The 14,963-nt window shown below is 38.1% G+C and overlaps 1 long non-coding RNA gene across 1 annotated transcript; it reads right to left on the bottom strand.

Annotated features, from left to right (window-relative positions):
• Positions 1-9,655: 9,655 nt before the first annotated feature.
• On the bottom strand, positions 9,656-14,706 carry LOC129203576 (uncharacterized). Its single transcript, XR_008576080.1, has 3 exons — positions 14,610-14,706; positions 13,331-13,390; positions 9,656-9,736 (listed from the first exon to the last, which is right to left on the bottom strand). It is a non-coding gene; the product is annotated as an uncharacterized LOC129203576 (long non-coding RNA).
• Positions 14,707-14,963: the final 257 nt, after the last annotated feature.

Genomic DNA, 14,963 nt, shown 5'->3' with positions numbered 1-14,963 from the left:
TGTAGTCCCTACAGTATCTGGCACAATCCAGCATCTAGAGAGAGTAGGATTTGAGCTACCAGAGGTACTGCTGTTTTGATACGCCATAAGCATTCCTCCTCCACTTTCTATTTTAACTATTTACTTGGCATTAGTGAGGTTCAACCTCTTTGTCTGTGCTTCCACTGTTTGGCAGACTTGCATTTGACCGGTAAAGAAGAAAGTACCGGCTGAGCTGAACATGCTGTTTGTGACCCATGAAGAGAGAGATCGATAGCGACAGGCATGTCAGGAGTAGATTTTAATAGGTAGCTCACAAACTGGTTATGGTTTTAACAGTTTTTAATGTTTGATTGAACCAGTCCAAACATTCTTCACGCAGCTCTGAATCAATGGGAGCAAAAGCAAGTTCATAGGCATTAAAGCTATTCTTTTTATAGCCTGACTTCAAGGGAGAGATGCAGAGATCACAAGCAAACTCCCAGGCAACATGTATCTTCCTAAGTCTGAAAGAATTGCGTTTTGCTGAAAGGAGGACAACTGGCAGTTATTTAGGGTTGTTTTGGGACACTTGTCTTGAACACAATGTGTCCAGCTTAATTTGAGTTATCTTAAGTACTATTCTCCTACCTATTATTAAAACAAATTTGCTTTAATTAGCCCTTATTGAAAAAACAATGCAAACATTAATGTTCTTGGGTTTTAGCGTCAGTGTCTTTAATTACAGTATGCGATACTTTGCTGAATTTGAGAAGTCGTCAGTTTTATTAAAGTTGGACTTGAAGCATATTAAACTGAATATGTGTATGTACATCAAGCCCATAAGGATTTAAGTCTGTTCTTCGACACCCACGTGGTTACAGTAAAACTAGATCCCAAACTGGTTACTGAGCTGCAAGAGTTATTAGCTTGAAGTAGGTTCTGAAAACACTGCAAACTGAGTAACTGAAAGAGTAATAAACCAAATAAACTTGCTCATGTTCGCTGGCAATTCAGGGAGATGCAATGTTTTCAGCAGCACAGGTCACAGCTCCACCTGATCTCAGACAGAAGCTGTGCTGGTGCGATGGCGAAAAAACAAAAAAGAAGCCATTACCAAAAGCAGACCTGGCACTTTGAGCCAAGTGATGAAATGCCTTTGAAGTACTGACATTTAAAGCAACCATACTCTCAGCTGAGAATTAGTTTATTCCATACTCCGACTTCCTTAGCCTTACTCCTCTATAACCCAGCTGTTATGCAGCTGACAACAGGCCTATTAACTCTGCCAAATGATGGCTTTCCTATTTTCAAGCACAGTAGGCTCCTAACTATTCAGCCTCTGCTATCAACAGTTGACTGTCAACTTTCATCAGCAGCTTTAAACCACTCAGCTTAGTACCCAGTAATTTACCGGGTTAAATACATCACAATTTCTCATTCCACTCCTTCCTCCCAAACCCAGCCAAGAGATTTTCATTGATCTTTTACGTGCACGTTGGTAAAACATAACCTTGTTCAGGAAAGTATTTGCACACATGTATGTTTAAGCCATAGGAGAACTCCTCAAACCAACTTAGCACAGGAAACTGCCAGAATCAGAACCAATCTGTGGGAAGTGCTGTACTTGAAAGTTTTCTGCCTCATACTTAGTTTAAATTCTCTCTTGTTTTCAACCGTATTTCAAAGCATTTGTGCTGTGTTACTTTCCAGTGCATTGTGATATGCTTAACGGATTCCCACCTCTCTGGTTTGAAGGTGCATACACATTACTGCTCTGAAGATGGAGCTAAAGATTTTTGCAAAGTTAGAAGGAACTAAAGACAAATAAAAAGAACAGATAAAAAGTTTTCAGTTATTTTCCCCCCTTGTAAAGGACTGATAAATAAGCCATGTTTTCCTGACTGCAGCTTACAGAGTTGGACATCTGTAGCTCATTAGTCTTCTACAACTGTCATTCAAATCAATTAACTGAAAGAAGTAGGTGCTTTCTAAAAGAGGGACAGAACAAAAATAAATTTACTTTTTTCAACATTTCTTTTAAAAGTCTTTCTGACATTATTATCTGCTAGCATATTGTGCCAAATTTTTTATCTTTCCTTCTTCTCTCTTCTTTCTCCTTTGCATCATCTAACACTTGGTTTCTAGGTCAGAAATATCCAATTTCATTCCTACCCAAAGCTTTCATTTTTGGAGACGGATGTTTTAGACCCCAGACTTATGAAAGGGTCCCTTGGATACTCTGTTTATAGTACACTGTACTCTGTACAGTGGCCTAGTATTCAAGTACTACATCTTCTACATGGCAGTTCTAGAGCTGATAAAAATTATTTCAAATATTCTTTCCATGCTTAATGCTATGACTTTCAAGGATATTTTCCAGCATTTTATGTCTCCTAACAGTTTTCCTTTGGAAAGATTATTGCAAAGTATCTTGCTTATATTTGATCTAAGAAATTCTCTCCAGGTCCAATCACTTTATAGACCTCTGGGACTCCGTGTTATTCTCTCTGCTGGACATCAGGAGAGGAAAATTTGGACAGTCTTCTATAATAACAGTAGAAGATGATGACAGATTTGAGTTTATATGAATTCAGCCAGAAACTCCACGGCCTGCTGGCACTACTGTCACGGCAAGGAGAACTGGACAAAATGAGCAGTAAAGAATTCAGTTTGCACAACCGACTATATACTGAGCATTATCCTTTGATTGCCTAACTGTGTAGTTGTACCTGATGTGCTTTTGTGCAGGTGTAAGTAAGCACTACTGCACTGAAAAACAGCCCAGCTATCCCGCTGCTACCACACTGTGCCTTTATAGAGTAAGACAGAGTCCCATTCTATGATAAGGAATTAATTCCAGACATTATCTCTTGTGAATACTACAACCCAGTCTACTTCTGCCAAAATCATACAGTTCTTTTTAATGGTTCCAATTAGCAAAGGCTATAGCCTCCTGTTCCAGCCTAGGTCATGATAAAACTGTTGTCGAATCCTCTCATGCTCAAAGCTCCTAGGCATCAGAACCAGAATAAAATGAGATGAAACTATTTGATCACTTGACATGGAACCATTCAGTTCACAAGTCCTATCTCCACTTTGTCCATTACGTTCTGTGAAAACTGGCTTAAGCTTATAGCAAGGGGTTTTTTCCAGTTATTCTTCAAGAAAAAGCTAACAATTTTTGCAAATTTTCCCTGAAAAAAATGAATTCATTTTTTCAGAAACCATACATTCTACAAAATACATCTCATGGACATCTGCATACTTGTAGTGTAAAAGATAAAACTAATTTCACAAAGTCCCAGAAACCATGGAAAACCAGGGAAAGGTGGTTTCCAATCCAGTGCTGGATCCTTAACTTTTGCCTCCCTATCTGCAGTTAAATGAAAATTAATTGCAACCCTGGCTGAAGCCATTTACAAGCAATCTTTGCGCAGTGGACTGCAAAATTGTTACACACTTCCTTTACTTACAAACTCTAATGATCTTTATTACCTAATGCAGATGTTAAAATTTTAAAGCTCTGCTTACTTTTTTTGAGAGATACTCTGAGAAAATGTGTATTTTAGAATCAAAGCACTTTCATTATTAATACTGTTACTTATACTTGACAGGATAATAGGAGAGACAACTATTAGGGGCTTTCAGATGATGAACATTAGTTCTTCCAAATACCAAGACCTTAGTTAACTTGGCAAACCTTGCCCCAACTTCATTTTTGCTATTTTTTTCTTTTCTTTAAAGCAAAGCAGCATATGTCAAACAATTTTGCCTAATGCATCCTTGCAAAGAGGACAAAACCATAATTAATATAATCAGAAACAACACAGCAGAATTCTCTGCCTGTTCTCCCTAAAAGCGTATTTTCCAGTTTAGGTGAGCAGTTACTAGACAATGTCACGTGCATCACACTAGCTACAAGCCAAAGTGCTTTTCTAGATTAAGGTCAAAGCTTTCAGCATCCTGCAGGTTTGACTCTACTTCTGCCAGATTTTTCTTAGTTTGGAATAGATGAAAAGTGTTTTAAGTGTTTTTATTTAATGTTGGGTACCCAAACAGTGACCACTTTTGGCCATTTGGCCCTGCATGACTTGATTAAACAGCAATGGAACTATGTGGCTACACCGGGTCTGCCTCCTTTTTAAGTCAGATGGAGAACTCAACAGGATCTTTAGCTGAAAGAAGAAACCATCATTACTAAACACACACTGATGGCGCTGTGTAGGACTTCATTTCCCCAGGTTCTTAACTTTTGGTGGCTAGTAGGAATTCAGAAAAACTGATAATTTGGTCAAATCCATGCTAAACCTTCAGTGTTCAGGACTGCTTTACATTTTCAAGCCTATTATTGCAATGAAAGGGATTCAAAATGTAAAAATGCAAACTCAGCTAAATCTTTTATGCTCAGCCCTGAAATCAACACATGGCTGCTGGCTTTGGACCATGCAGAAAGAGCTACAGGAGCTCTTCATACTAATGGTTTTCATAGTGTCCGTTTCCTGATCACTGCTGTTTCTGTGATGGCTTCTAGAAATTCTAGTGGCATCAGGAGGTTTATAGTATTTTCTGCTTTCTAAATAATTTTCCACTTGTTCTGAGGAATTATATTTGATCTGCTTAGTGGTTACAGATCTCAGCAAACGAAATCATTCCTGAAGTTGTCAGCTTGTTTATTGAAAAATCATTTCTCAGCACATCCTTGATCAGAGGCAGTTGGGAAAGCCACAGAATCATGCTTGCCCAAATCAGTCTCCTCTGTGACAGACATTGTTACATAAAGGTCCATCATTTTCTTTGCAGAATACAGGGCTAAAGCCTTGTATTACACTGTGTTTGCTAAAAGAAATACACTTGAAAAGAGTTCTCAGGATTAAGTTTTTTAAACAATTTAGATTTTTATTAATAGGGCTGAGCCCATCAATCAAAAAGACCTTTTCACCAGCTTCACATAATAAAGATATTTTATGAAAGGAGTTTCTCCACTTCCTGGGGTCAGTGGGAGGGAACAGTGACAAGGGATATCAGGCTAAAGAGGCCGTATGGCAATATTAACTTGCAATCCAGTTTAAGATGGCTGCAGGTAAGTATCACCTTTCTGGACTCCAAGTGGCCCAAAGGGCTGCACTGTGAGACCTTCAGCTCCACGAGCTCCTTGGGGAAAGCAGAGATTTTCTACCAGTTGTGAAGGTCTGTGACTGCTTAGGGTAACCAAATGTTGTGAACACTGAGATGCAGTTTAAACATCCTTGCAAGCTGTATTATAAAGGATGAATCAGAAGGATACTCGTACGCTTAAGATGTCAAACATAAATACCACAAGGCTACCTCAGGATAAAGATTTTCATAGAGAATCCTACCAGGAATATCTGGGTCTGAAAGAAGTCCAGTCTTACTCAGTCTCCCAGAGACAAAACATTTATGTCCTGCAAACAGGTACTGGAAGCTTGTTGCCCTCATTATTTGTTAAAAATTAAATATAAACCCTTACTACTTTATCTCCAAGCTGTTGCTATGATTTTGCCTGTTAGATGAACGAATACTTCAGTGTCAGACTTGGAGCTATAAGGTGAAACTTCAGGTCACTCTGTTCTCTCTCCTGCCTGAGAAGCTCCCAACTCACTCACCTGAATGCAGCAGCAGCAGCATCCAGCATAGAATCACAGAATAATTTCAGTTGGAAAAGACCCTTAAGATCATCGAGTCCAACCGTAAACCTAACACTGCCAAGTCCACCACTAAACCATGTCCCTAAGCATCACATCTACGTGTTTTTTAAATACCTCCAGGGATGGTGACTTCCCTGAGCAGCCTGTTCCAATACTTGACAACCCTTTCAGTGTAGAAATTTTTCCTAACATCCAATCTAAACCTCCCCTGGCGCAACTTGAGGCCAATTCCTCTAGCCCTATCGCTTGTTGGGAAAAAGCGTGACACCTTTCTTCCCAGCTCACAACCCTTGAAAGGACTGATCTCGCTACCGTCCGATCACACTTTGCTCCTAACATCTCCAATGCAAAAGTGTCAAGAGTGGCTCACGCAAATTTTGCGGAAATCCTGGTTCTTGACAGAAGTTCTCCCTTGAGACTGATTGTAATTCTTATTACCAGTTTAAGCCTACGCTTGTCAGCTATGCTCCTCTTAACATTTGCAAGCAGGAAAAACTACTGTACAGAACTACTTCAGCTTTGCAACAATCACTGCACTGGACTACAAACAAATTTTACAGTAAAATGCAGCCATCATCCCTTCGCATCTTCTTTAGCTTGGAGACTGAATAGTATTTTCATTGAATGTGGATCTTACAAGGGTCAAAGGCTAATATTTTATAAATCACTCTGTTTACTGAACATTTCAGGTTATTTTTGTAGCCTCCACTCACTTATATTTCTGCTTCTCACCGTAACTGCTTTATTTCCCATCTGAAAGGAGGTCCTGACACATAATTTGCAAGGTGCCCCTCATCTTCTGAGGGGGATGTGCTGCTGCTGTTGCCTCTCTGCCTGCCTGTTCATAGTGTGACTGCATAGCATTTTTGTTCTTTGGGGAGAACTACCTAAGTTGTCCCGTCCTAAGATGAGTTGATAATTTTAGAAAATTTCAGTGCTGAAAGTTTTAGACCACTTCAATTACTATGGTTTTGATATTTATCCTTGAGTAGGGAGATGACAGGAAATACAGAGAAAAGCAGAAGACAACTATTATTGTGTTATTAGCAATTCTGAGAAACTTTACAGAAATTTTACCAGCTCTTCACCATTTGTGAAATATTTTTTCTGGTAACCATGAGGTTCCCCCATAGGCCTTCTCTTGTCCCTTTTCTCCCAACTAATTTTCCGTGTTTTTCCATTCTGCTCCATGAGGAGACACTGTTCAGCAAGAAGTTGTGGTTAGTAAGGAAGCTGTGCATGTCTTACGATGCACGTGTTTTCAGCAGCCTCTTCCCTAGACTTAGCAGCTGTCAATGATACAGAGATTTGAAAGTTGCCTGCACATATGGGTATGATATAAAAGATTTCCTGTAAAGGGAACAAACTAAGAAAGAAAGCAAGCTGAATTTCCAGATGCTACTTTTAGATGAGATTCTGGTTGCAAGCACATATGCAGTCCATATAGTAATTAACTGTTCCAACACAGGAACCAGAACAATAGTGCAAAGGATGCTTCTGTTAAAATCAGCTAAAGGTTAAGAAGGCAATGATTAAGCATTGAGAATCAGAAATACTTTGCAGATAGGCTATATTCAAGATAGAGTAATTTTTAGTTTCTTTTTTAAAAGAAGAAAAGCAGAGAGAAACAAGTCAGAACTGCTGAGAATTACTTTGTCTTTGCTTTTAGAAAAATAAAAAAGTAAATGCATGAAATTATAATAGCACACTATACTATTTAAAACAAACAGATTTCTGCTCATCATTTGCTGAAGCACTTGCAAAAATATCTGCAGAGAAGTCTCAAAGTCTGGTGCAGTTGAAAATGAGTGCATCAGTGATCTTCACGCGTGGGAGACACCAGTGACATTTGACACAGACAAAGAAATTATAGTGCTCCTTTCTGGAAATGTTTCTCCTACAGTGACAGAGCTGACATTCTACAAAGAATAACTAAAAATTCCATTTATGCAGTAGAAAGAATAGGCCCCATATTGCAAATCTATTTTTTTCAGCTTAGCTATCATTTGTGGAAGTACTGACTTTTATGAGTTATATTTTTACTTCCTGGCTGGTTTTGTTATCTCAGATTAAATGTCTCCATTTCCTACAGGATAGGAAGGACAATATTGAGGGTCAATTTCTGTAACTGCACTGGCTTTAACAGCACCATTTGAGTGAGTAACAGCAGGATGAACAAGAACAGAACTCCATCCTGGAGATGGTTTTGCTTAGGGAAATTAGAACACATGTAAATTAGGATTTTAGTTACAATGGAAAGTATTTTATCTTTCCCATCCTACAGTATGTCACAGGTCCAAGGGAGAGCTGTGTGTCACTACTTGACAGTGCCTTCACTGGTGGAAGCTGCAAGTGGCATTCTGAACAGACGTTACTTGGGCTGTGTGCACAAACCTCATTTTGGACTTTTATGTAAGTAAGCATTCAGAGCTTGAGAAAGAGTGCATTTTATGAAGTTATAAGATTTGAATTTCTCCTGGTTATTATGTATTGTCATTCTCTTCTGCTTATTGTTTTCACACTCTGTAATAATGGAAAGAGCTGTCATAGAAGAACTGTAGGAAACTAATTGGGAATCACTCAGAGTTTGATTAATTAAGTGTAATTTACTTTTTGACATTTCTGAAAGGAACAAATGCTTTCCTACAAAAGTAAAGTTGCTGAGTTTCATTTTAGTAGAGTTGAGTTGTTTTCTCCTGAACATAAATGTTTCAATTCCCTTATTTTTATCTAGCATAAAGTCACAATAAACTGTGTATAATCTCTGAGCCACATCCACTGCTACATTATATCAATTTAATGCTGGTATAACTCAGTGAAATAAAGAGAAAAAATCTACTGACTTAAACATGCAAAACTAGTTACACACTGCTAAATTAATCCTATACTATCATATAATCCCCATATATTTTGATTCCGATGCTTGAAAAAGATGTGTAAAGTGAATAAAGAAATTAATGTAAATTGCCATTATTTTATAGGTTTAAAGTATAAAAATATGCTAAATCCTGTGCTTATTTTTAATAGGTTCATATACTTGAAAAACATACATCTAAGAGACAAAACACCAAATGCCATTTGCAATACATATCCTAAAAAATGAGCTAAATTGGTGTTATCATTATTTTATTGTGGTTAATTTAGAGCCTGGTCCAAAATCCTTTCAGGGAGAGTCGAATCTATTTGCCTAAACTGGTTTTGGATTACATACAAAGTATTCCAGCTACTGCAATTAAAGAAAGGATAGGATGAGATACCCTTGTTCCAGTAAAGTTCTTTTTCAGTATCAGAAGTGGATTCTTCCTGCAATTCTACATTAGAGTCACATAACAACTGCAGTAATATTAATAAATGCTTATTTTTTCTGCAGCTAGCCTAGTACTCTTTACTTTATGGTTGATCTATTTTTATTTAAGTCATGATGTAAATATCTGTGAATTGTGTGGGTCTGTATGTTCAACATTTCTTGCCTTACCAATCAACCACACATTCCTTTTTTTGGGTGTCCGAGGATGTCAAGATTGTAATTAAGACTAGATTTTGGTCAAATTCTCAGATAGTAGAAAAGCTGGCCTTTAACCAGCTTTTGACTTACAGATCTGTGCACTGACAATGAATGTTCCAACTATGCATGAGGAAGTGTTTGTGAACTAATGGGTTTCAATTTCTTAAAAGAAGTGGAAATTGATACTATTGGGATTTTTTTTAACTCATTCAGCACAGGGCTATGTTTCCTTGTATTGAAGTCAATGCACTTAAAAGAAATGCGTGTATCGGACATTTGTAAACGTGACTGGTACTTTAAACATGGATTTCTTTGATTTGTAATGTATGCATAGGGAGAAAGACCATATGAACAAATTTGGACCTGGCTTAAGAAGGAAGAATTTCATTAGGGTTAGTATTTTCATTGTTAAAAAATGCCAGTGTAGAAGATAAGGACCAAGGAATAGCAGATACAGTAAATATAAAAATTCAGACAGAAGACTAACAGATGAAACAGCCGACTAAGAAACTGGCCAGCCCACCTGGTGTTGCATATGCCTCGCTTTTCAGGTGCTGCAATTAAACTGTTCACAGAAGTCTGCTGCTCAGATGGCAAATTATTCCTAAGAAAGGATAAAAAGAAGCAGAAGAAACATTTAAAATCACAAGTCTTTCCTGGTTACAAAAATATCTGTGCCTGTGTCATCAATTTACCACCACACGGCAGGCATTCAAAATTTGAAACCTTGAAAAACAGCAGCCCCTCTGCCTGCTGCTACAAGTTGCTGGGGAATAAGCAGGGGTGAAAGCTTACGTCGTATCAGCTGCTCCACAGTACCAGCTTTTATGCATGCTCTTGTAACACACAGCGAGCATGATAACACTCATGGGGAAACAACAAATGAGAGATCAGTGGACCTACTCATGGTGTTTGGTGCTACTCAATATCAACAAGGGTAGGAAAACCTATTTCTACCTTGAAAATAAAAATGAAAAACTACGACTTAAACATTCCAAGTTCCTTGCTTTGAAGCAGTTTTACACTTCGCATACCAGTCTAATGAACAGGGGTTTTTTGCATTGAAATACAGTGGCACAGTCTTGGTTTAGGAAGGTAGCTTCATTATTTTAATATTTAATAGATCATAAGCAAGCCTCTCTCCCACGTAACAGATTTTTCAGAATATGAATGCATTTAGTCTCCTTTTCTATAAGTAGGCCTCAGGAAGATGGTAATTCTGAGAGAAAACAAATACAAGAATATCACAAAGTGAAAGCTCTGATGTTTACTGTTGTCTTTCCTAAACTAAACCATGTAACCAAATACGGGTACATCATACTTGTGACAAAACTGGTAATGTGAAAATGAAATTATACAAGAACAACTCATCCTTGTTATAACCACAGAACACCATACATCAGAGGCATTTAATTTATATTGCTATAGCTTGTCAGGGATAAAAATGGTTCTGAGAACTCTCTTAAGAACTTACGGTAAAAATAAATAAATGTCATGATCACCGAGTTATAAAAACAAACCTATTTCTTCAGAATTATACAACAAAACCCACATAGATTATCCCTTTCTTTGGAAAATAGAGATGAGGAATGTAATATATAACCATTCATCCTTGTTAAACCTGACAATTATTGTCACTGGCTCCTATATGGATCCTCTCCTTTTGTCAGCCTTACATTTTCCAGCTTTTTGATGCACTGCTCAGAAACATTTTAATAAAGCTTTGGTATGTGTGTGTTGAATTTTAAGCAAAATTACTGTTCATGAAAAATGGATAGGGAGGGGAATCTTCCCTGACAGAAGACTGCCAGAGAAGATCAAATCTCCACTATTTTATCTTCATCAGTGGTCTGTGCTCAAGGTTCTGATGATAACAATGGTGCTTTAAAAAAAGCAATTACTAAACATACAGGTGCTCAGTTAGAAGAGGAGGAAAAGAGGAGTACTGCCCTCTCTTTCACAGTCAGTACTACTTGGTGTCGTAATTTCGCTACTTAAATTGTTCTCTCACTCTGCAGCTAACAGTTTCTGGATGGCCTCTGCCTGCAATCATTTTATCCCTGTTGTTACTAGTCAGCCAACTAGCTAAATTAGGTGGGTAGTGGATTTGTCATTTACAGCTTTCATGACTCTCCTTGAATATTTCTTTCATTCCCCCCCGCCCCAAACCTCCCTCTCTCAAAAGGCAATAGAAGTATAGATGCTAATGTGTTATGTGGAAGAATAGAGTCAGTGTTCCTTCAATAACACCAGCCCAGTGCTCTACAAAGATACGGTGGTTAGCCAAAACGCTGGCATGCCTTCTATAAGGTCTATCAGGGATCCTGCTCTTATGCTGCTCCTATTAATGTCATGCCACAGAATGTGTATTGTTCTGCAATCACTGCAGAAGCAGCACAGTGATCAGCAATTGCCATTGCTTCTGCTCTTTAGCTGTTACTTGTTCCTCTAAAGCAATTCCTAGTGGCTAGAATATCTCCTGAATGCCCTGAGCTACCAGCTGAGTTTCACAGCAAAAAGGAAAGCTCTCCTATTTTGTAACAGGCAGAAAATGGGATATTCACACCCCACTCTTGCAATCCTCCTTTTTACTCCTTCTTAGAGTCATGACCTGGCAGCACCCTACCAGTTCCTTATTGATGATAAATCCCATCAGTGCACTTCTCAGACCTGCAGCTACCATCCCTTTGCCAAGAGACAACCTCTCCTCTCAGCTGTAGGCCATCTGTCAGCTAGCTACAAGCAGTAACACTGCTCCTCAAAGCTCAATGTCTATTGTAGGGTGAATCACAGAATGCCATTGTGAGACTGTTCACGCTTTTGTCCAAAGATATATTTCCTATTTAAGAATGGGAGATGTGCCTTTTCAGAAAGGTGCAAGCACTACTTGCTTTTGTGGCTGGCAATTTTGAGTGTACCAGTAGCCACTCAGAGCTACACACCACAAAAAAAAAATGCTACCAGTTGCTAGAGGCACTGTATATGCTGACTTCAAAACAATTCAATGCAGTATTTTACTGCAAATACTGCCTATCGGGCATGTAACTTTTCCTTAAAGACAAAATGAATACTTCAAGAAATCCATCACCTTTGTTTTATGAACTGTCAGCTTTTGACTGTGCTCTGTAACATTTATTTAAAATAGTATGTGAGGGGCTGCTTCATTTTAGGAAGCATTGGATTGGTCTCATCCTCCAAACAACTCTGAGTTTTAATCTCTCAAGTCACTCTCCTCTTAACTTTAGAGATCCCTTTAAATCCATCTTGAATTTTGAATTTTCATTGCCTAAGGTCTTGCTTCTCTTCCTAGAGAAATTCACCAGTTTTCCTTGTGATTTTGAAGTCTGCCCTGAATGTTAACAGCAGGCTTTATTGGGTTTGGATCTATACTGCTGTCATACTTTCATTATGAATAGCAGTTAAGTTTTCATTTCCTCTATTGTCTTTTGCTGATGAAACAACCTATTTCATATTCTGGCAAATTAATATCACTTCTTTCTGTACCCCCCAGTTTTATACTGTTCAGGCACCTTGTTTGTCTTCCCTTCCTAAATCAGCCTCTGAATGTGGTCATTAGCATGGGGAAATTTGACAGTTTCCATGTTCTCCCCAGGGACAACAGAATTGCAAATGCTGGTTGAAACACATAATTGTGTTCTGAGTTTTTCGGTTTTTTTTCCTCCTTGATTTTCAGCAGTCTGCACCAATTCCATCAGAGTAAGGAGATATACACAATCAGAAGAGTCTGCCCTGCTAGGAATCCAAAAGAGACTGCATTCTTTAACAACCAGCTTTCAATCTCCTTCACTTTTTTCTGCTGTTCAGTAGCACTTCTTACAAGCCCTGCTAATGATCCTGGAAAAACTGCCAGATTTTGCTGCCCATTCAAGGATGAGGCTTTGCTCCACTGAAACCCTTTTATTAAATCAAGTTTTTATTTGCTACAGAAGCTAAATCAGCCTGAATGTTGTGCTTTGCAACTGTTTCTTGTGTACACAGTTTGCTCTGAAGAAGCGCAACTGACTCTTAGAGGAAAAGCTCTAATTTCCATGCCTCCATAATGAATATATCTTATTAATAATAATATAAACATACATTCAAAGTCCCTACTAAAACCATCATTTGACAGTGTAAAGTGTGTTAGTAGTGGTGTCTTTACAGAAAGGTGGTTACACCCCTGTGCTCAGTCCTTTCTTACCTGTACTTATACTGCTGAGTAACGCTGAATTCTGTTCTATCACCCTGTGGTCAACAGGAACTAGAAACAAAGAAGAGAAAAAAGTTGTATCTGAAAAACTCCGTTTCAGCTGGGCTCATACTATAAACTTGTATGGCGTTCTAATACCGGCTGATGTGCCTGTAACACTAACATCTACCATGCCAAAATCTGAAAAGAAATCTAGTGAATTTAATATCTGCTTGATTTAGGGTATCCAGATGATACAGTGCTTGGCACACAACATTGTTATATCAAACAGGTATTTGTCTAAATGCAGCTGAACTGATGCCTGAGGAAGACAGCAGCACGAACACGTAAGATACTTTCCACCAGTCATCCATATCAAGGATGAATGGACAATGTTCTCAGCCCTTTATGTCAGATCCCAAATTGAATTTGATCATAAAAAATATTAAAATGTTCCTGATCAAACCTGACTCAGAGAAGCAGGAAACCTTTTCTTTCTAAATTCAGGCACACAAAAATTACACTATGTGTCCTATTGTAGTCATCTCCTTGTAAGTATAAGTCTCATGCCAGATTCTGGTCTTTACTTTCCCTGTAGTGGAGTATTTGGATTGCTGAAAAGTATTTTAGCTGGATCAGACCCTCTTTTTAAGCAATAGTTACTATATTATATCTATGTGTGGCCACTAATATTTGGCAGTCTTTCCACATGACACCCAGTTTGGCAGAAATGTGAGGGTCCCATGGGTGTATATGCTCACACTGTGAAATAGAACGGAGAGCTTTTAACTGCGCCTACACCATGAAAAGCAAACAGGCTAGCAAACGGTTAGCTATGGAAAGTTAAAAAGATACGATTTTACACTAAATATTAACTAAGATGAATTAATGTTTCTACAAAAAGCTCTGGAGACAATGTGCTCGCTCTAAAGTGGTGAGTCAGACAATTAGGTTCACACTAGGTCTTTTTTTTTTTTAAAAAAAAAAACCCACTTTTCTCCATTAGAAATATGTTTAAGGAATCAAAGTATGTAATTTGCTGGCTTCATTTAAGCAGTGCAAATACCTACCCCCTAACACTGGTAAAAGTATTCTTAAAATGCTTGTTACCATTCTCATTTTATCTCACTTGGATAATCACTTTATTAAACAATGATTTCATCCTCACTTTCAAAATCCTCACCTACAAAAGGAAGAGGGTGTTTTTAAACTAAATTGAATGTCTTCAGAAGCCAGAATAAAAGAGGTTTGGGGGTAGGGGAATACACAGCTGCTGGGTAATTCTCCCTACCTGCCATCCACAGCTGACATTTATTAGAGACTTCAAGCCACTTGTGCAAAAAATCTGCAGCGGTTCCTCTGTGCTTGTGGCTGACTTTCAATCAGTCCTATAGGCTTTTATTCCTGAAGTGAATCAATACAGAGAGAGTTACTTTCAAAAGGCCCAAGTCATCTGTACTCTATTTGCGTTTAGAACATTATTTCAGCTTCTTTCTCACACAGCAAATATCACCAGCAGCAAGACCACATCTTTTCATATATATACAGGGAAAAGCACAGTTTAGCACTTTTGGCAAAGGTACAAAGATATCATTGGCTTAACTATTTGAAGTTTTTTTTTTTAATCTGCCTGAAAGAAATACAA

The sequence above is a fragment of the Grus americana genome, chromosome 2 (genome assembly GCF_028858705.1).
Source record: "Grus americana isolate bGruAme1 chromosome 2, bGruAme1.mat, whole genome shotgun sequence".
Classification (NCBI taxonomy): Eukaryota; Metazoa; Chordata; class Aves; order Gruiformes; family Gruidae; genus Grus; species Grus americana.
Note: the sequence above shows the minus strand (reverse complement) of the source record. Positions and strands in the feature narration are given on the sequence as shown.